This window comes from Tursiops truncatus, chromosome 16, assembly GCF_011762595.2.
Source record: "Tursiops truncatus isolate mTurTru1 chromosome 16, mTurTru1.mat.Y, whole genome shotgun sequence".
In the NCBI taxonomy this organism is placed as follows: domain Eukaryota; kingdom Metazoa; phylum Chordata; class Mammalia; order Artiodactyla; family Delphinidae; genus Tursiops; species Tursiops truncatus.
In genome coordinates this window covers 8,539,244-8,561,585 of record NC_047049.1, presented here as the reverse complement: position 1 = coordinate 8,561,585, position 22,342 = coordinate 8,539,244, and the positions used below count along the sequence as shown (strand labels likewise).

The 22,342-nt window shown below is 45.2% G+C and overlaps 1 non-coding gene across 1 annotated transcript; it reads right to left on the bottom strand.

Annotated features, from left to right (window-relative positions):
- Positions 1-21,710: 21,710 nt before the first annotated feature.
- Positions 21,711-21,817, bottom strand: LOC117308609 (U6 spliceosomal RNA). Its single transcript, XR_004522699.1, has one exon. It is a non-coding gene; the product is annotated as a U6 spliceosomal RNA (small nuclear RNA).
- Positions 21,818-22,342: the final 525 nt, after the last annotated feature.

Below are 22,342 nucleotides of genomic sequence, written 5' to 3'. Positions count from 1 at the left end.
AGGATGCCCAGTTAAATTTGAATTTCAGATACTCAATATTTTTCAGTTTAACTATGCCCCAAACACCATATGGGACATCTTTATACTAAGAAAGTATTCACTGTTTATCTGAATTAAAATGTAACCAGTCGTCCTGAATTTTTATTTGCTAACTCTGGCAACTCAATGGTTCCCCCGGCTCAATTAAAACGCCAAACTGGGGTCATGCCCATTGGTTTGGGGGATCCCTCTGAGGTTGTTGGTGCCCAGGATCTGACTGTGCTCTGTCCCTTCCTTGGCCGTGGGACCCTGGGCAAGTCCTCCTCTCCCCCGTTCTGTGCCTTGGTTTCCTTCTCTGCAATGGATTATCTGTCCGTGGCCCTTTCTGGTTCCCGTTCCTAGACTTCAGAGTTGGTAGAAGACATCCGGCCAACCTGGTGTTTTGGTACTTTTGTGTAGACACAATAACCCACTAGCTGGATTGCATCTTTCACTTCTCAAACACTTGTCTGCTTCATGTAAACACAATCCAGGTGCCTCTGACCTGCCCTTTCAGTCCCAATTCTCAGCACTTGTAAGAAAAAGTCTTCTTGTAACATAGTCCAATCCCCAAGCTGGGTCTCTAAAGCGCATTTTGAAGCCCTTTTAATTTCCAATCCATTAAAAAAATAAATCTTTGGAGGGTTTGCTTCCTACATAGCAGCATGCTTTTTGGCTCGACAGCTGTCAAACTGAAAAACATTCCATGAATTCTCCAAGTAATTTAAAAGTTACTCCAACTTTAATACGGGGTGATATCCACTCAGCTGAAAGGGTGCCACTTGTACCTAGGTAATTCTGTTCACTTGATTTTTTTCTCTTCAGGGAATTACTTTCATAAGGAGAAGGAGGAAGGAGTACATTATACTCAGTTATGAAATGGATGTTCGGATCTAACTTGTGACTCTATTTCCAATCGGTTCTACCTTTCACCATACCTCTGGGAAGGGCGATCTCTTAAACCATGGCTTGTCTTTGGCAATAATTACTTTTGGATGTGAACAGAGAGTCCATTTGGGGGTTCTGTTCTGTGAAGTCCGTGAATATACGTAATCCTTTTAAGATCTAAGCCTCCCACTCACATCTGAGTTTCCGTCTCTTTAGAGATTAAAACACTGCAGCCACTATTTGTTTCGAGCAGACAGAGTGCTCTGAAGTCCTGTAATAGCTCCCTGGGGGATGTGCAGCCACAGGTTTTCTTATTAATCTTACGAACACCTTAGAAGTTTCGTCATGCCCCCCAAATGCATACACTTCATTCGCTTTAATTTCTCAGCAATTCCTCCTGCTGCCTTAAGTTGTGGTTCTGTCAGCTTTGTTTCCCCCCCTTTTCTCTCTTTCTTATCTCTCTCTCCTCCCTCCCTCCTTTTCTTCCTTTGTGGATTCGAACTTTTTAGTCTCAGTAAAAGGGCTGATGTCTGCCTTCGGGAAATCTTACTTCCATTTTTTTCCCCCAGAAAAATGGAACAGGTTTCTTTTAACTAGTGCAAGGCTCTCCTCTCTAAAAGGTTTTTATTATTGAGTGCCCGGGGCCCTTAGTTTCAGACATTTATCTTCTAGCTAAGCGGGAACAAAAGCGGGAGGCAGCTTTCTGCACCCCGAGTTTCTGAGTAATCACCCAGTGGTTAAACTGAAGCGGCCACAACATCTTCTTCATTGTGTCACATTGGGCTTGCTCGCTAATTTATGAGCTTCAACTGTCAAAATAGTTTGTGCAACGGACCCTAGAAATGGTGATGGATAATATCAATCAATCGGGTTTTATAGCCCTGGTTTACCTTGCAGCAGGCCTGCCTGCTGTATACAGCCTGTGAAGAGGAAAGCCACACACACGGTAGATGTGCCCAAAACGAATACGTAACGTTCCCCAAATGCACCCCTTCCTGGAGGGCTCTAGGATGCTTAATGCACCAGTAATGCTCCGCCCCCGTGGTCCTCGTGTTGACAGCCGGAAGTGTTTGGATCCCTTGGGAGGGATGTCCTCATCCTGAAGTACCCTGTTATTTCAAGATTACCACCTCCCATTATTCTTATAATGAGGTCATCTCAAAAGGGCGCCTCTGAAGGCCAGCGTGTGGTGATGAGGTCTGGCAGACGGGGGCAAAATTCAGCTCTAATGAGATGGAAGTTTTACAAAATCTTGGCGACTATAGAATCTACATATCTACTCAGTAATTCTTACGACCTGTTTGCAGGTTTGAAGTGCCTTCAGATGCCGGCCCACTTGCCTAAGTTAGTCAGGGGTGGGGCCCTCGATAATGTGGGACCTCCTTTATATAAACTTTCCGTGTTCCTTCTATGCCCTGGCTAGGGGTTGGTTATTATGCAGATCTTTTTCACTTTAAGAAAAAAATCACAAATACAAGTTAATTATTGAAAAACTTGAAAAATACGGAGAAGTATGGAAAAGAGAAAACCCCTCCCTTCAATCCGGGGCCCACCTCTGGTAGCACGTACTGTATTTTCTGCCTTCTGTGCATGTGATTTTATGTATTTGAGGTAATCTGCCTAATACAGTTTTGCCTCTTGCTTTTAAAACAATTCTCTGAGCATTGTAATGTTTTATGTTTGATCTCATTGTTGGTAGGTACTGTAGTTTATTTAGTCAATTCTTTTGTGTTGAGTGTTTTAATAGTTTATCATATTTTGTTGTTATCAACAAAAGGGGCCAGGTTGAGAGGCTTTCTGAAACAATTCCACGTTTAATGACCTACTGAATGGGACAGTTCCTGGTCTCCAAATGTATTCTCTCATTCCAAGGACAGTATGAAGTCCCAGTGCCCTCTGGATATGGACTCTCACTAGGGGGCCCTTTCCTAGCCTTCTCTACGGAGCTGATGAACTCCTATTCATCCTTCAAGACCTGGCTGAAGCAGCCCCTCCTCTGTAAATTCCTGGTTCTCCCTCTCCATGGAGTCGGCCACACTCTTCTTTGTGTGGGCCTCCATGTTGGCTCATCAGGGAGCTCACTGAATGGTATTTAGCCATCTCTCTGGTCTCCCTCTGTCGGTCTGTAGATGCACAGTGCAAGCTAAGTCATCTGCCTTGGTAATTCTGGCCACCCTCGGCTGGCCAGGACCATCTGGCTTGCATGGAACCTCTAGTTTCCTGAGCTGTGCCTGGCATGCTCGCAGATAAACCAGCCATGTAGAGGTACAGCTCAGGTATTTGGAGGACAAACACCTTTTCAAGCTCCCAGGACTCTTCCTTGATTTCCACTTTGGGCACAAAGACATTTCCTCCAAATGTCCCTGTTGTTGATAGCTGCTGTCAGAGTTCATGCTGGCATTTGCACTGAAAACTCCTAATTTGACATTTCTCTAGTGAATGTAATGAATACGAAAAAGTGTCATTTAGAGCTGGTTTTCTCTTTGTGCTTTGAAAAATGAAATGCACATAGCGATCTGTAAATGAGATAATTACCTCCCTACTTTGCTAAAGGGCACCTACTAGTGATTTTTTAGCTTGTTTCACTTAATGAAAGCTTTACAAAATGGGGAGCCCAGAGCTGTTAATAGACTTGTTGTAATAGGCTCTGAGAAAAGGGGGAAAAAAAAACCCAGTTGTTCCAAACTAGTAACAGAAATAGACTGATGAAACAGCTGGCAGCTCAGACATAAATTTAAGTCTTGGTTGGGTTTAGAGCAAATGTAATAATAGCTGCAACCAATATTTTTAATATTACTGATCTTTCAGCAATAATTACCTAGAACTTTTAATGTCTGCAATTAGAATGCTAGCAATTCAGTGGTACAGACCAGTGGTAAACTGCACGAAATTGGATACTTGCTATAATTGGTAATTAATCACTTTTCATTACCAGGAAGAGATGCCGCAGTTATTCTGAATAGATACAGCATGCTAATTACAGGAAAACACAAACCTACATATTTGAACTTAGAGCTTTTAGGTAAATAAGCAACTCACGTCAATATTTTATATCTGGGAGGAGATTAGCCCACCCAATTAAACGATGAGGAAGCGGCCATGTATATTTTGACAAGAACCCATCAGGAAAGAGGTCCCTTTTTCCTAGGGGTCTTGATCACATTTCCATTCATTTCTGTGGGTAATTAAAATTCTCACCCTTTATGCAGATTTAGAAATGGTTCCAAATAAATATTTACATGTGCGTGTCTCCCTTGGTGAGCCCACGTGATTGTAGGGCTCATCTACCGCATCATCGGCACAACAGCGCCTCCCGCCTAGACCTTTCTCTCTAGGCCAGGTGTCCCCTGGGGTGTCCATCAGCATCACGTCCATTTCTGCCATCTATATGTCCTCCTTAGGTGCCTATTCTGCGAATGGGACCATCCTTTCCCCAGACTTGAGACTTCAGCTATTTTTCTGGTCTTCTCACCACTTTGTCCCAAACCTACCTCATCCGTCATCAGATCCTGTCACTTCTACCTTCATGGTCTCTGCCGCCTTGGCAGCCCCCGCTCTTCTCACCGCTGCTGCTCATTCAAGGGGCTCCATGGTATCTGTCAAGATTGCATCCCAGGAAAGCACAACCTGTGGAGAAAGAACTTCCAAAGAGAAAGTATGTCTATGAGAATTACTGTAAGAAACCTTAATCCATGACTCGGTCCCTGCTCTCTATTGATACTAACCCCCGACAGTCAATAACATAGAACATGCCTTTCATAGATAATGCAAGAAGGACCATGGGGACAAGCCAAGCTGTTTCCTCAAAGACATGGCCATAAAAGTATATCCCTATGGTGGGAGGGTGGGGTTATCCCCATCATTCACCTTTGTCACCTTCACACTTGCCTCTGGAAGACCAGCTCCAGGTGCAGGGCAGGAATGAAGAGCTTGTCGGGGTCCCAGAAACCCTGGGTTCTCTGCCTCCTTCCTCGGACAGTGAAGAAGGAATGAAGTCCTGACTGTTCTCTTCTCTGAATATTAATATCTGTGATACACCTGCTCTCTCCTGGCCAAAGCTGCCATGCCCCACCAATCATATCATTGCAAAATTGGGTCATGACGGAGAAATGGGGCCTATGTAAATAAGTCACTTACAGCAAAATGGTGTACACGGAAGCCAACAGAAACCACTGACCCCACACCTCTCACAGTGATCTTCAGAATCTCTTACCCGTTCTCCTGTCACGAGAAGATTTCAAAAGTACCTCTGAGCTTTGGCAGTTCCGGTTTAGCTCTGGTTACCAACTTCCACACTCTGGCCTTGGTTTAGATTCAGAGGATTCCTTTTTTTTGTTGTTGGCAGTAGAAAAATAATTCCTCGTGGGTATGTGGACCAGAAGAGCGGAGGCCTGATTTTGAAGTTGCAGGTGGTGGACCTGGCCTGCCCTAGGAATTCAGTAATGGACACCTCACCATTTCTGCCCTGTGGCCAGTCGCTTTCCCTGACAGCCTCATCAGTGGCATCCCGGAACCAAGTTAATACACAGATAGAATTTACAAAACTAGACGTGAAATGAACAGCCATCCTTATAAAGCGTGAACCTCTTATTTCCATTTCCTCTTCAACATGACCCATCACGTGGAGCTTCTTTAGCCAAATTTCATTTTGTTCCCTATTCCATCATCGCCAGAGTCCCTGAATTGGTTCCTCGCCCAACAGCACAATTTCAGCCGTGGACTCTTTCCTCTGCCTTTGTCACAGAGCTGAGTAATGATGTGACAACATGTGATTGGGCGATTGATGTCAAATGTTAGCAGCAACATTCATTTTCCCCTGAAATGGACAAAGAAGAGTATTAGTCATTTAGAAATTTCGTCTAGAAGCTACACCTCACGAGTGATATCCCCAAATTGAATTGGTCTGAAATTTAAAGTGGCTTTTAAGTTCTTCTCCTTTGATTGTTCCTCAGGTCACGCAGCATTGTGAGAGGCCGAGGGGGCAAGTTAGCGATGGGAACTGCAAATGTCATTTGTTAGGTCCCTGACTCCTCTGCAGAAATCCATTCCTCCAGTGACAGGATATTCCTGAGACCTCGTGTTCCATAGAGAAACATCCTGGGCTTTGGAGCTGCGCAGGTCTGGGCTCCAGGCTTGGCCTTATCATGGCTTCCCCTGTGAGCCTCAGTTTCCCCATTTGTGAAATAGGGTTAACAAGAATGATTATTGTCATCCTCACTTTGCAGAAATAAGAATATAAGATCTAGAGAGGTGAATTAAGGGGCCCAAATACTGAGTGGCGAAGGGCAGAGCGCAACCCTCTCTGGGGCCATTGAGTCCCCAGCAAGATCTTGTCCCATCGTCCAGCCTCACCAGGAGGGCACCAGGCTTTTCACACACGCTCCGTGCAGATAGCAGTCCTTCCAACAATAACCAACCAACGTGTGTCTGTGCATGACTTGTGTTCAGAGACACGGCTCCCCCAGGATTCCCCAGAGGTCCAGCCAGTGGAAGACAAAATGGCCCTGGATGAGAGCTTAAAATTCCCGCTCTCTGTGATCAGCATTTTTCAAGAAAAAGAAATGTGCAGCAGTCTGTGCTAGTTATTTAACATCTAGGAAGGCTTTTGCTCACTCTGAGCCCTCTGTACACTCTAAAGTTACTGATATCATCGTTAGAAATGGCTTCCACCTACGGCTCTGATTCATGGCCTGCTTATGATTGTGATTCATAGGCTGCTAAGAAGCGGGCAGAGGCGGCTGGGTTACCTAGAAGCAGTGCCTGGGAATAAGACCACCGATGTGATGCAGTCAGATATGCTAATGAGGTCAATGCAACATTCCATTAAAAAATCCAAACCTCATTTGGAAGTGAATGTTAATAAGGAGAGAAAGCTCAGCTCAGGCTGGACCAGAATCACTGGTGGGACTAGTTCGTCTTCAGTTAAGTAACATAATTTGTTCAATTTGCTTTATGTCAGTAAGTGAAGAACCTTTTACTCACTTTGATTCATGGAAGGAGGTTAGGCAATGGTACAGTAGAAAGGAAATTAACATTTAACCTGCCTGGCTGGGTTTTCTAACGGATGTCTCAATATGACTGGGGTGGTGTGCGTAAATTCTCCTGATAAACCGGAATGAAACAGCAGCTATTTAAATCCCCAAGAAAACCTGGACAGCAGATATTATACTCCAGAGAGAGACCAGTGGGTTTTTGGTCAGGAACTGGAAGACCTGAATCCTAGTCTCATCAACTACTCATTACACAACTTTGAGTCACAAACTCCCCGAGCTTCAGTTCTTGCATCTGTAAAATGGAGTTAATGCAAAAAGATGCTGTGAGTTCATAAACTGTAACATACCCGTACGTCAATCGATTGATCTAACAGCTATTTACGGAGCACCTACTATGTGCCGGGCGCGGTGCTAGTTGCTGGATGGACAGAATTGTCAGGGCCCTTGACCTAAGGGAGATGACATTCTGGCACCCTTTACTATTTTTTATTATGAAAAATTTCAAACCTTCATGAGACTGGGCAGAATAGTATAGTGAACATCATCTACCCATCACTCAGATTCAAGCATTAACAAGATTTTGCCATGTTTGCTTTGCCTATCTCCCGTGTTTTTTGCTGAATTATTTTGAAGCAAATCACAGACACTGTGTTCCTTTTCCATTGCTGTGCAACAAATTGCCACAGATTTAGCTGCTTAAACAACACACATTTGTCATCTCACAGTTTCTGTGGTTTGCGAACCTGGGCACAACTTAGCTGGATCTTCTGCTCAGTCTCCGAAAGCTGCAATCCCGATGTCAGCTAGGGCTGGTGTCTCACCTGAGGCTCAGGGGCCTCAGCCCCATGTAGCTGTTGGCAGAATTCAGCTCCTTGTGGTTGTAGGACTGAAGTCCCCAGCTGCTAGAGGCAGTCCTCTCCATAGGAAGCTCCCAACATTGCTGTTTGCTTCTCCTTTGAGGCCAGCAGGAGAATCCCTTTGACACTTTACCCTCAGCTAAGGGCTCACCTGATTAGGTCAGGCCCACCCAGGGTAATTTTCCTTTTGATTAACTCAAAGTCAACTAATTAGCAACCCATCATGGGAGTGATATACCATCATATTCACAGGTTTTGCCTCTACTCAGGGGGAAGGCATTATTCAGAGTGGGTACAGCAGGGGGGTGTGAATCTTGGGGGCTAGCTTAGAATTTTGCCTATCATGTGGACATTTCATCCCTACCATCTTAAATATGCATTTCTGCAAACTGTGGGCATTTTTTTATAACTACAATTTCATGTTAATATCTGATAGGGGTTGTTATGTTAGTCAGCTTAGGACATGTTATGCTGTCATAACAAGTGACCCCCAAATCTCAGTGACTTCTAACCACAAAGGTTTCTTTCTTGGCTCATGTTCCACATCCGTCACGGATTGGCTTCAGTGCTTTATCCTCAGGCCCAGCTTGAAGGAACAGCCCATTTCTGGGAAAAGAGAGTGACATGCAAAGGCTTGTCAAGCTGCATCTGGGAAGTATCCATGTCCCGTATTCTCATCCCTCTTTTGCTCGTCCTGCTCTCCAGGGGCTGGGAGTGAAATCCTTCTACAGAGAGGGGCCTTTAGGAAAGGGTTGACTGGTGGTATATTTTAAAGCAAACAATAGAATCTCCCAGTTACCTCTTAAGTAGCTTTTATTTATTTATTTACTTACTATTTATTTATTTTTTGGGCTGCTTTGGGTCTTCCTTGCTGTGTGTGGGCTTCCTCTAGTTGCGGAGAGCGGGGGCTACTCTTGGTTGCAGTGTGCGAGCTTCTCATTGTGGTGGCTTCTCTTGTTGCAGAGCACAGGCTCTATGTGCGTGGGCTTCAGTAATTGCAGCACACGGGCTCAGTAGTTGTGGCATGCGGGCCCTAGGGCACGTGGGTTTCAGTAGTTGTGGCGCACAGGCTCTAGAGCGCAGGCTCAGTAGTTGTGGCGCATGGGCTTAGTTGCTCCACGGCATGTGGGATCTTCCTGGACCAGGGATTGAACCCGTGTCCCCTGCACTGGCAGGCAGATTCTTAGCCACTGTGCCACCAGGGAAGTCCCTCGTAAGTATCTTTTATTCTAGAATAGCCTCACTCACACACCTTTTTCCCACAAGTTATTGACCCATTGGAGGAAACAATCAGTTGTCCTCTAGAATGTTCTACATTCTGAATTTGTCTGTTTGCTTCCTTGTGGTGTCATTTCACTTGTACCTTTATGTCCTATATTTCCTGTGAGCTAGAAGTTAGGTATAATGAACATTTTGGGGGCAAGAATACTTCATAGGGAATGTTTGGTACTTCGTAATTTATCACATCAAAAAACACTTGATGTTTGGTGAGGAAATCTTTTTAAAAACTTTATATTTTTTTAATTGAAATTCTTACTCCTATGTTCTTACATCCGTTTATTAGACATGTATTACTGATCAGGTCCTGTGCCATTTGTATGAACTGCCCAGAATAGGCAAATCCATAGAGGTAGAAAGTAGATTAATGCTTGACAGGTGCTGGTGCGGGGAGGGGAATGGGGAGTAACAGCTAATGGGCACAGGTTTTTTTTCAGGGTGATGAAAACCTTTTGGAGTTGGTAACGGTTGCTATACAACTTTTCAAAAATATGTGGCTGCCAAGGTCCTTCCCAGCTGCTAAATACCAATTCAGCCCACAAGAGACAGGGACTAACTCTGCTTGGGGATGTCAAATAGAGGTGACCCTGGAGGAGCCCCATAATGAATGAGGAGGAATTCCAGGGAGCCAGGCAGCACGTACGGGCTGCAAGATCCAGACCAAAAAATGTATTCGCTTAGTACTTGGGCTCTCCAGAGCTGCACCCTTAGGAGCTGCTGGGGACAGCAGTTGGATGATGGGCCCTGGACCCCTCACTTCCTCTTGAACCAAAACAGCTCTGCTCCCTCCTGTTTCACAGGTGGGACTTGTAGGTAAGACTTTGGTCAAACAAAGAATTCTGTGATGCAAAACTCCTGACTGAAGTGAACAATCCTCAGCATTGTTAATTGTACGGTTTTAGAATATTTGTGAGTCTGCATCTAATAATGAAGATGATGACATTGGCAATGACCATCCCCCACAATTAAGCCACCACTCACGGGACACTAAATATACGTCAGACCCCATTTCAGGCACATGGTATTCGTCACCTCTTTTACTTTTCACAAGACCCTAATGGGGGGGGGGGGTGGTCTATCCTCATTTTACAGATGAGGAAACTGAGGCTCTCAGTGTCAAATGTCAAATGTCTTGATCAAGTTCACACAATTAGGGCTGTTGATCTGGAAAATGAACTCAGATCTTTTTAGTTCAGAAGCCGGCACCCGCGTTATCTTCCTCCCTTGCAGGCGAACAGTGCTCTACAGTTTGCAAAGCCCTTCATAAGCCATTTCTTTGTGAAGAGCTGTAGCAGCCCTGGGAAGAAGAACTGTGCTATTGTCCCCATTCTGCAGTTGAAGAGAATGAGGCTCTAAGTCTTGGTCTGGGCTGCAGAATGGTGAGATGGGATGGGTGCTCTGGGCTACAGCGAATCTACCCTGTTCCCTGTGCCAACTGCGGAGGAGCCCACCAGAGCACGGAGAGTTGGCCAGTGCTCAGTGTGGCCACCCCTCCCTGGCCATCCTTCTCAGTATACATGAGATGCTCAAATGATGATGTTTTATTCTAATGACAAAGAGTATAACAAGCACAGGAAATGGCCTGGCATTAATCTCCACTCCATCTTGTAGCAGTGACTGCAATGAAAATGAGAAATAGTTTAAGCTTAACCCATTCTCATTACAATCATAATTACATTTTGTGGTCATTCTTAGTCTCTAGCAGAACCCAACTGCTCTTCATGTCAATTTGAAAGATACAGACAGCCCTTAATTTTGCTCCAGCGTTCATCTGCCCAGCCGGCTGCCAAGGACTGATCCTTGGGAAACTGAGAATAAGGCTTAAGGAAATTATCTGTTTTACGTTTTAAATGGTTTGGCACGGATCTGCTGAACATCTGGATAAATGTAATTTACCTGCATGTGCCTCAAAAAACATTGGATCAGGCAACCCATTTATCTTTCTAATAATATGTTTAATAGAGAATACTCAAACTTGGGCCCTGATTATACAGCTAATGGCACTGAGAGCTAACCGAGAAGCATGCTGGGTGGCACGAGAGGAGGGGCTGGGGACCAAAACTTGCCAGGGACAACCCTCCAATTCTCAAGCCATCACTGGGGTACTGAGTGGCTATGTCCCCACGGCATTCTCCAGAGTAACTGCACAGCACACAGCTCCGTAGTAGTCTTCTGTGGCTGTTATATATAACAAATCCATTTACCAATAAGTATCTCTCCCAATGGTTCATCCATTTTTTTTTTGGTACATGTTAACTGAGCACCTGCGGTGTGCTAGGTGTTGGTCAGGGGCTGGGGACACAAAGACAAATGCTTTCAGGGGGACTGCTTTCTGGGGGTCAATCGGAGAGTACAACACAGCACAGAAGGCTATGGGGGTACAGAGGAGCACCCCAATCTCTATCTCCTGGGGTGGAAGGTGGATAAGGAAGGCCGTGCAGCATCTCAGCATCCCAGCCTGGCCTTGACTGTGCTACAGTGGATAAATCACCTACCATCTCTGGGCCTCAGTTTTTCTATCTTTAAAACATCTACCTGGGGCCGTGGAGAACAAAAGTAGGTAATGTCATTGAAGTGCTTAGTAGAGGGCTTGCTGTCTAGTCGTCTACTGAGGGCTCACTAGGTAGTTGGCAGGGCTTTGTTAGGGGTGGGGACCGGAAGTGCGTTCCAGGGTGAGGGCTCAGCCTGTGCTAAGATCCAGTGCTGCGAGAGAGCATTGAGCGTGGCTGGACCACAGAGGAGAGGGGAGCGGCAGCAGAGGCCGGATCCTGCAGCCACGTGTGATCCAGGCTAAGGGTGGTGGGCTTTGCCCCAATGCCATGGGGAGCCTCATGGCAGGGGAGGCAGGGGAGAGGGAGATGATCAGACAGGTGTTTTAGAAACATCATCTGGCTACACAGTGGAGAATGAATCCCTCAACCTCAGGGCAAGACTAGAGGCAGGGAGGTTTGGCAACAATTCCAAAGAGGACCTTGGTGGTGGTACATTTCAATGGATTTCGTTTTACACAGTTTTCTTTAAGGGAGCTTTTGGAGAATTTAGTTTCTTGGACTGAACTATTTCAAAATGTCCCCTATTAGAGCCTCCTAGCCAGCCCAGTGGACAGAGAGCCAGGCTGCACTTTCATTGCAAATGGCCACTTTGGGCAAGGCATGGATCATGGTACCGCAGAGTTGGAGCCCTGGGGACTGTGGCCCGGCTTGCATTCAGAGTCCTGGGGTGTGAGGGTCCCTCCCACTTCCTCTGCAAATCCTTCACCAGGCCCAGTGACCAGGAGCTCTAGGTAAACGCAGTGAGGTGTCGGGAGAGGGGTGACGATATGGGTCTGTGCCAACTAGCCATGTGATCCGGGCACAGAACCGGAAAAGCCGCAGAAAGATCTCCTGGAGCGGGTGGGTTTCATAGCTGAGTCTCCTGGTATCTCTTTCTAACTCGTGGACTGACTTTCCCCAATGGCTCAGTAGCCAGCAAGTCACATGTGTGCACCCACTATCATGCCTCGCTGCTCCAGACAGCATCCTGTTATATTTTGGATTGGTTTTGAAATGTAACATAAGGCCTCTTAACACTGTTTAAAAATAAATTCACAGACACAGGCAGGGCAGTTGGCAAAGGAAATCAGGACGGTAGATGAACACTGAGAGGGAAAGTACCGTGATAAAATTGGAAAAGTAAATTAGACATTTGCCATTAGACCTGACAGGAAACGAGACCGGCCGTAATTGATGCAGCAGATCTTTGCACGAACCCGCAGTCGCACGCGAAGGCCTGTCCCTTCCTCGTCCAGCTGTCTCATCCCCCAGTCCTGAGTCATCTTCTGCTGGCTCCGAGCTGCAGCCTCGGGTTTGGCTGCTCATAATAAGCAGTGGAATTAGATCTGACCTTTACAATCATGGCTTTTAAAAAAATTATTAAATTTAAAAATGGTTAAATCTCAAATGAGCTGAAATCTTTTGTGCGAAGAACCCGTCTATCATTGCTTTTGTCCATAAAATATATTTAACCTCAATCACGTAATTAACGCCAGTGACTCCACCAGGCCGGTTGGGTTTATTATGGGCATGGAGAGCTCAGCTGTTCTCATCTGAAAAGGACAGTGCCGGGCATTTTCTTGAGTTTCTCAGCAAAAGCTGTAGGTAAAAGGTTGAATCTCTTCTGGAATAGTTTCCACTTTGCTTCCTCCTATCCCTTCCACAATCCAGGGTGAGCAGAGAATGCTTCACAATTAAAGAGAAATGCTCCACAAAGGACAATTCTCCAGGCTGACAGCATGTTCTGGGGAGGATCTGTGTCAGAGGCAGGAATTCGGAGCAGCCAGGTCAGCTTCACGAAGCCCTCAGGTGAAGGCCCAGCCTCAGACACCCAGCCACGGTTTCCAAGCAGGGCAGAGAAAAGGTGCAGGTCTGGTGGCATCTAAAGCAGAGATCCTTACCACGATTCTGGGAATCTAAGCTTCCCCAGTGGAACTGAAAGAGCACTGGCTTGAGAGTCCAGTAGACTGAGTTAGGATTTGCATCTTTGCTGCTTATTTGGTGTTTAAATTTGTCAAGTCATTAAACCATTCTGAACCTCATTTTTCTTTTTTTTAAAAAATAAATTTGTTTATTTATTTTTGGCCAAGTTGGGTCTTTGTTGCTGCACGCGGGCTCTCTCTAGTTGCGGCGAGCGGGGGCTACTCTTCGTCGCGGTGTGCAGGCTTCTTGTTATGGTGGCTTCTCTTGTTGCGGAGCACGGGCTCTGGGCACGCGGGCTCAGTAGTTGTGGCTCACGGGTTTAAGAGCGCAGACTCAGTAGTTGTGGTGCATGGGTTTAGTTGCTCCGTGGCACGTGGGATCTTCCCGGGCCAGGGCTCGAACCTGCGTCCCCTGCATTGGCCGGCGGACTCCCAAATGCTGTGCCACCAGGGAAGCCCTCATTTTTCTTATTTATGAAATAAAGGTAAAAAAATAAATATTTTTCAGAGTTATTGGGTTTAAATGGGATAATATATGTCAGATTCTTAGCACAGAGGTTGGCACATAGAAATCAGCTACCATTCTTCTTTTCCTTTTATTCCTCCTCCTTCTTTTTGCTCCTGGAAAGTGGGTCGACCAAACTGAAAATAGCCAAATAAAAGTTGTGTATGCGTGAAGGGGGTGGGGAGTGACTGCCCTATCAAACATCAGGATGTATTATACAGCTACAGTCATTGTGATTGTGTGGTACTGGCCCAACAATAGACAGATGTCTAACGGAACTGAATAGAAAGCCTGGATGCAGACCGTGCACAAATGACACTGCAGACCATTGAGGGGGAAGCATAGACAGCTCAGTAAAAAGGCTGGGAGCACTGGTTAACCACGTGGGATAAGTGAAATGGGTCCTTACCTCACACCATACACAAAATCGATCCCAGATAGATTAAATGTGATAGATTAAATTAAAAGGCAACACTTGAACATTTTAAGAAGAAAATAGAGGAGATCCTTTTATGACCTCAAGGTAGGACAGGGTTACTTAAGCAAAATGCAAAAAGGTTGATAAGTTAGACTACACTAAAATTCAGAACTTCTTTCAACAAAAAGTTGGATAAGATATTTGCAGCATAAATAACAGAAGATTAGTATCCAGAGTATAGACAAATGGGAAATAATAAGACACAAACAAACAATGTGATAGAAACATGGGGAAAGGACTTGTTCATATAGACATTTTAGGAAATAGTAAAAAGGATTGGCCAATTACATATGAAAAGATGCTTAACCTCATTTGTAATTAGGAAAATGCAAATTAAAACCACAAAGAAACTATGTGAAGTGATGGATGTATTAACTAACCTTATTGTGATCATTTCACGATATATACAAAAATCTAATCATCACATTGTACACCTTAAATCTGTACAATGTTTGCTATATGTCAATTATATCTCAATAAAGCTTGAAAAAAAATGATCAAATCACCAGTAACCTGGTGTGAGCAGTCCTGCTTTTTCCATATAATCAGTTACTGAAGTTCTCTTTCTTCTTTGATTTCTTCCTGAGTATTCCTCATCACCTTAAGATAATAAAGATGTAGCTATATTTAGACACATACCCACAAACCCCACAAAGACTTACCATTTTACTCTCGCCAGGCTGACAAAATCGAAGGAGTCTGACAATACCATGCCTCTGTGAGGATGTGGAGAATGGGGACTCTTACATATTGCTGGAGAGGGTAAAGTAGAAAAACATTTTGGAAAACAAATTGGCATTGTCTTGTATAGCTAAGTATGTGCGACCCAGCAGCCCACTCTTAGGTACATCCTAGACCTCAGAGGAACTCTTGCTCATGTGCAGCAGGACATGCGCTCTGAGGACTTTCATAGCAGTGCTGGGGGGAAAAGCAAAACATGGGAAGCCACCCTAATATCCATTGATAAGAGAATGGTTAAATGGGCTATGAACATTACACGTATGTGAAAATGAATGAGCTCCAGCTATAACCACAAAAACCTGTGTGAATCTCAGAGACGTGATGCGGAGTGAACCAAGCAACCTGCAGAAGATCACACAGAGGAAAATGCCATTTTGATAAAACTCGGAAACCAACCAACACTAAAGAATATTGTTTAGGTGACGGAATGATAAGCACACAATTCCAGATCCTGGCTAACCCTTTGGAAGAGGCAAGGGTTTGAGCTGAGATGGAGCAAAGAGATAACACTACCAGCGTTGGTAACGTTCTGTTTCTCTGGGTGAGCGCTGGTTTTATGATGTGTATGTTATTGTTATGCTTCATAACTTGCACACGTGTTTCATATATTCTTCTGTGTGTCAAGTATTGCATAATTAAAAACAGAAATAACAACAGAGTGCATGGAAGGGCTAGGATTTGACTAGCTGCAGATACAGTCACTGGTGGGCTCCCTGGAAGGTGGGAGTGAAGAGACCACTGTGCAATGTAACCAGAGAGGCTGAGCTCACGCTGGTGGGAGAGAAGAGGGGATGCTCGCATGAGAGTAGAGCCTGAAAGGGGTTGCAGACTCCTTCCAAGATCTAACACATTTTGCAACATCCTGGGAAAGGCGGGGGACTACACATGGAAACTGGTGCCCTTCAAGTGTGGTCACATACGAAAGAGAACAGCCTGGAATTCCTGGGGAGGGGAACTGGTTTGGCCACCTGCGATCCCTTGGGGATTCTCTTCCCACTTGATGTCCGATATTAGTGTTGTACAGTGTAGCCTGTTATTAAACTCTTTAACAGGGCTTCCCTGGTGGCGCAGTGGTTGAGTGTCCGCCTGCCGATGCAGGGGACGCGGGTTCGTGCCCCGGTCCGGGAGGATCCCACATGCCGCGGAGCAGCTGGGCCCGTGAGCCATGGCCGCTGAGCCTGCGCGTCCGGAGCCTGTGCTCCGCAACGGGAGAGGCCACAGCAGTGAGAGGCCCGCGTACCACAAAATCAACAACAACAACAACAAAACTTCTTTAACATAAAAAATAAAGCTGCTGCGACGGGGGAACCTCTGTGAGCTTCAGCCTCAAGGCAGTTAATCTGTCTGTAAGGACGTGGTGCTGTCAGAACAACTGGGATGTTCTATTTTCTACAGGTTTGGGGACACAGTGGCTTTGAGTGGGAAGGAGCTAGTCCATCAAAATGGGCATAGTTCTAGAGAGTTTTCAAGGAAGTAAAATTAAAAAATGAAAACATGGAGTATTCTTTCAATTTTACCATGCGATGGCCCTTTGCCCGGCGGTTTAGTACCAGGTCCTAGTGGGGGAAGATGAGATGCCTGTTTCTTCCGCTCCCAACCCTCTGTGTTAAAAAATGCCCTGCTCCTCACTATAGTGGACCTGAAGGAATGTGGATGGTCCTTTGTTTCAAGAGAATATGGATTAACACTCCTAAAAGATGCATTGGCCGGCCAACAGTAATGCCTTTTATGGACCCAGTGTGACATTGCAATGACCTGGAAATCATGGGTCAGTGAAAACATCTGGAGTTTGGTGTGTTGTTTTCTTATTTGCTTTTTCAGAAAAATCTCACTTTGGGTTCTGTTCCTGGTCATTTAGCAAAGGTCCCCAGTTTAATCCATTGTCTTTTATGACAAAAGACACAGAGGGGCTACATGCCCAGCAGAAGGCTAGTCCACCAGGAATCTTGCTTTTCTGTTTACACCAACACTGTTGAAACCATGTCCCTCTGAAATGCCGTCCTGTAGGCGTCACCAGCAGAGATTAGCACGGGGGGCTTGCTGCTGGCCAGCCTAATTTTTTTTTTTTTTTTTTTGCGGTACGCAGTCCTCTCATTGTTGTGGCCTCTCCCGTTGCGTAGCGCAGGCTCCGGATGCGCAGGCTCAGCGGCCATGGCTCACGGGCCCAGCCACTCCGCGGCACGTGGGATCTTCCCGGACCGGGGCATGAACCCGTGTCCCCTGCATCGGCAGGCGGACTCTCAACCACTGTGCCACCAGGGAAGCCCTGGCCATCCTAATTTGATCAATATCAGGGATTTTGCTTCTTACTGTGAAGTTAAAACAGGATTCTGCTCTCTTCTCAATGGGTCATTTTCCTGTCATCTTCCATATTTAAGATTGGTTAAAAATCTCTGCCCAAAACTGACTGAGCAGGGCTCAAGGTTTAAACTGCAAATCCTAATGTGATAATGCATGGCTTCCCTGTGCTTCACAAAGGGAGGTTTTTAAAATGCATATAACATCAGAATATGGAAAGCCTCGGCCGTCTGTCTCCCACCCGCAACCCCAGCCATGAAAGCCGATATTGACCCAATGCTTAAAATGTGGAAAAGGTAATAATTAACATTGTACTTCCAGTGCGTGTGGTGGCTCTAAATAGCTTATGGGCTTTATGTACGTCTAGAAGCAATAAAATCGTGTTTGTTATTGTTGGATGAGATGAAAGAAGCCCCTCGGATCATTACATATGAAGATGTCTTTCACAGTGGCCAGCAGAACCGTCGGGAAGAGCTACCTTTCTTTCCCTTCACAGTTGGCCTGAGAGCCAGGAGGATGGGCAGAGAATCCTGGAAAACCGGCCAGCTTCTAATTGTGTCTTTACAGCCAACTAGGCTACCAAAATGATTATCTTCTTCTCTCTGAGCCTCACTGACCTGTGGCTAATGAGATTTGTGCTTCGATTAGTTGTAGAACATAAGTTAGCTAATCAATGGCGATGGATTCACATTTCTCATACATGAGTTCTGCTGCAGTGATCTGTATTGAATATTCAAATCAATTTTGAATCCTCTGCATGAGTCCGCTAACGTGGCCTGCTGGAATCTGGCCGCAGCTGTAGCGTCCTCGTGAGCAGATGAGGGCTAGGCTGAGCCCAGCTCGTGCACCCGCCTCTCGTGGCTGCTGGAGCTCTGCAAGCTACCTTGTTTTCCCTTACATGCAGTGAGGGCCAAATAGGGTTTGGGACAAAGTTGTGTGGGAAAAGCAAGAGAAGCTCCAGGGGAACTCATGGCCCGAGGTGGCCTCTTTCCTGAAAAGGAACAGAGCTAAATGGACATCAAAAAGCAGACAGCTGGTTTCAGGTTTCTGAGGTGCAAACTTTGCAAAGAGTGAGATCCCGGTTCGGTGTCTTCACTTCTCAGCACGGGGAAGCGTATCTTCACTCTTTGCTGTAGTTGTCTCGTCTGTACAATTAACCGGCATCTTGGCATAAAATGTGGAAATTTGTACAGTCTTCAAGGCATCTGTGGGCTTTATGGTACAAGTTCTGTTAGTACTGAAGCCACAGAAAATTAAATGTTCCCCAAAGAACTTCCAGATGTGCTTTATTCTAATGGGGTCATTATGCAGTAAATTAAAAAGCAGGGTAAATGGAACTGTAAAATTTAAATTACTCTAAAACCACATCTCTTTGCTTTGAGCATTCATTTGTGGGGTTGCATTTGCAATAAATGTGAATTAGGCAGCTGCAATAACTGTTAATCATATATTTATAAAATAGTAATGAGGAAATGAATAGCAGAGTAAGACAGCTGCACATTTCTCTGATAGTGTGTCAACTGTGAACATAATAAGATGTGGAACATTGTTTGGAGCTGGGCTGATAATACAGCTGAATGTAAGAGATCGCTTCAGCCTCTTAACTTTACATGAAATTATACATAAAATCCATAAAAGCCCATAATAATGCATTATGCGTCTGAATTGTATTCAATATTTTTCTTTGCTTTGATTTTCTGAAATAAGCTCTACTTTCACCAAAGCCATCTTCCAGCATCAGTGAGGCTTTTGTTTCAGGCGATGTCGGGCTTCTAAGATTGCAACTGGATTTAAAGAAAGCAGGGCTGGTGCAGGCAAGGAGTTAATGGTGGTGCTTTGTTTTGTTTTCTCGGAGTTGCCGTACGTGGCTGGAGACATGCCCTGTCCCGGGCGGAGGACAGTGTGTCCAGGCCTCCCCAGCTGCCACCTGAGATCAGGATTGGGGAGAGAGGCCACTCCCAGTTCACCAGAGCCCCTGGGCTGCTGGTTTGACCTGGTGAGAACAGGGACATGGCCTTCAGCCACTGTCTAGACAACATCTACTCTGGGGCCAAGGCTAGGCGCTCCAGGCAGGTCTAGAGAAGGGGGTGAGGGTCCTATGGGCCTGCGTTTGGGAAGGATTGCTATCCTGGTGGCCGAAGTGATGACCATTACTCAGAAACTTCCTTGTCCTGGTGTTTGAACAAACCCTCTGCTGTGACCATCTGAAAACTGGGGCTTTGAGGTCGACTTCTCCCGAGGCCGACTTCTCCCTGAGCACAGAGAGGCAGGGGAGGGGACACGCGATCGAGTGTCCACGAGGAGCTGATCCTGGCCAATCTCTGCCTGTCCGTCCATTATATAGCATGACTGGGATGAAGCAGGTGCCCCTTACTGAGCATTCAGGGCTCTGCTCGGCCTGGTCCAACCACCTCTACCCCGCCCTGCGTTGAACACCCGTAGGGTCCCTGATCTGCCATGGTCTCGAGTTTGGGGGCTTGGAGTATGCGCTTCTCTTGGTCTGGAATATTCTTCCCTGCTTCAAAGATTCCAGTGGCTCCCGCACTTTCCCCCTGTGAAGCCATCCCAGACTCCCAAACCCCTATTCTTATTCCCCTGGTGTTCATTGTTCTGTCTACCTCACCATTACAGCAGCAGTCTTATTGCATCTCAGGGTACTGTAACTTAGGGTCAGTGTCCGCCTCAGACTGAGGGCTCCCTGAGTGGACCCGAAGGTCTGGTGCTTGTTACGTCTTGTTTTGGAGAATAAATGCAGAATGCAGTCACTGGATGTTGGTGTAGGATTAGAGAAAATGGCCTGGGAGGATCCAGCATGAACCCTCTTGGTGTGTCTACAGTTAGACCAGGTCCTCCGTTTCTCAGGGCGGCCCCCACCTCTTGGGATGAATGGTGGTTATCTGCAAGGGGCTGGACGAGGAGTAGTTCTAATGGGAAGAGTGGCCCCAAGATGTTCAATGTGGGATGCTTCAAAATGGAATGGCAAGCGTCCGTAATTGTACTCCGCATCAGTCAGCACTTTTGTAGGACACTCACTGAATGCAGTGCATTGTAGGAAACTGGGGGTCACTGCTCTTCCTGGGAAGGAGGGAGGGAGGGAGAGAGAGAGAGAGACAGAGACAGGGAGACACAGAGACAGAAGAGGAAGAACAGGGGTGAGGGGGGAGGAAAAAGATGGTTATACACACATACAATGAGCATCCTGTAATCTCTTCCTAACCCACACTCACTTCCCAGTATTTCAGTATCAATTTTCGTTAACCAATAATTTTTTTCTTGTCACAAAAATACTATATGGTCATTATTGTAATGTACAGCATAAAGAATTTCATAATTTGTTGAACCATTCCCTTATTTGTTTAAAAATTTCATTGTTTATTTAATCATTGTCTATATGTTTATTCTCTTCCTATTCATTTAATCATTCTTCATTTGTTGAATGTTTATGAACATTTTTTTTCTCCTTTAAGTAATGTTATTAAAATCCTTAAAATCTTTGCCAGTTTCATAAGTACAGTATGATACCTCATTGTTATTTTAATTTCAATTTACTTTATTTCTAGTAAAGTAGAATTTTTCTCTTTGTTTTTTTGCTTATTTATATGTATTTTTTCTCTTGAGATGATTAAGTACAGCTTTCATTAACTGAGGGAACAGCGCCAGCACCGAATGTTTTATGGGATGTATTATTTCATTTAATCTTTGTGTTAACCCCATTCATAGACCCTATGGTCTGTATGAGGCTTGGCGAGGTTGAGGACCCTTCCTGAGATGCACGGTTAGTAGGCGCTAGAGCCTGCTGCATTGCAGGGCATGTCCCATCATTTTTCTACTGGGGGCTGTCAACTTACTCTTTAACTTACTGGAGCTGTTTGCATATTGAGTGTTTAATTGTCCGTGTACCTACGGCATAGTCTTTTTTTTTTTTTAATTGAAGTATAGTTGATTTACAATGTTGCGTTAGTTTCAGGTATACAGCAAAGTGATTCAGTTATACATATCTATACATATCTATCTAAATCTCTATATATCTATTCTTTTTCCAATTATTTTCCCTTATAGGTTATTACAAAATATCGAGTATAGTTCTCTGTGCTATGCAGTAGGTCCTTGTTGTTTATCTATTTTATACATAGTAGTGTGTATATGTTAATCCCACACTCCTAATTTATCCCTCTCCCCGCCCCCTGCTTTGGTAACCATAAAAAAAAGGGAACGCTTCATGAATATGTGTGTCCGCTTTGCGCAGGGGCCATGCTAATCTTCCCTGTATCGTTCCGATTTTAGTATATGCGCTGCCAAAGCGAGCACCGGCATAGTCTTTTAAACAGAGGGGTAATGTCCCAGTGTTCCCATCAAGGGAGGGGAAAGGCCACCCCCAAGAAACCCACCACTCTCCCCATTTTGCCTTTGTTCAGAGGGTCACCTCTTGGCGGCTCCGCTTTCAGGATTCTTCCTCGTCATCCTCTTATGTCTTCGCCCTCTGCAAGGTGGGTAGAATGATGGCTGTTACTTGTCTCATTCATGTGAGAAAACCGAGGACTGCCCAGGGTAAGAGATTTGGCAGGGAAGCCAATGAAAAACAAACAAAACCTAAACTAGCACTAACAAAACCCAACCAAATCAAACCAAACTGAACAAAAAATACCTCAGTAGAGTGAATCAGTTGGCTTGGATATGGGGTAGAGATGCCAGGTAAAATATAGAATGGCCCGATAAGTGTGAATTTCAGATAAACTACCGATACTAAAATTGCTAAAAATGGTAAAAAAAATACTAAAACAATTCTATGCACGGTTTGGGACATACTTATCCCCCAACATTACTGTTGTTAGA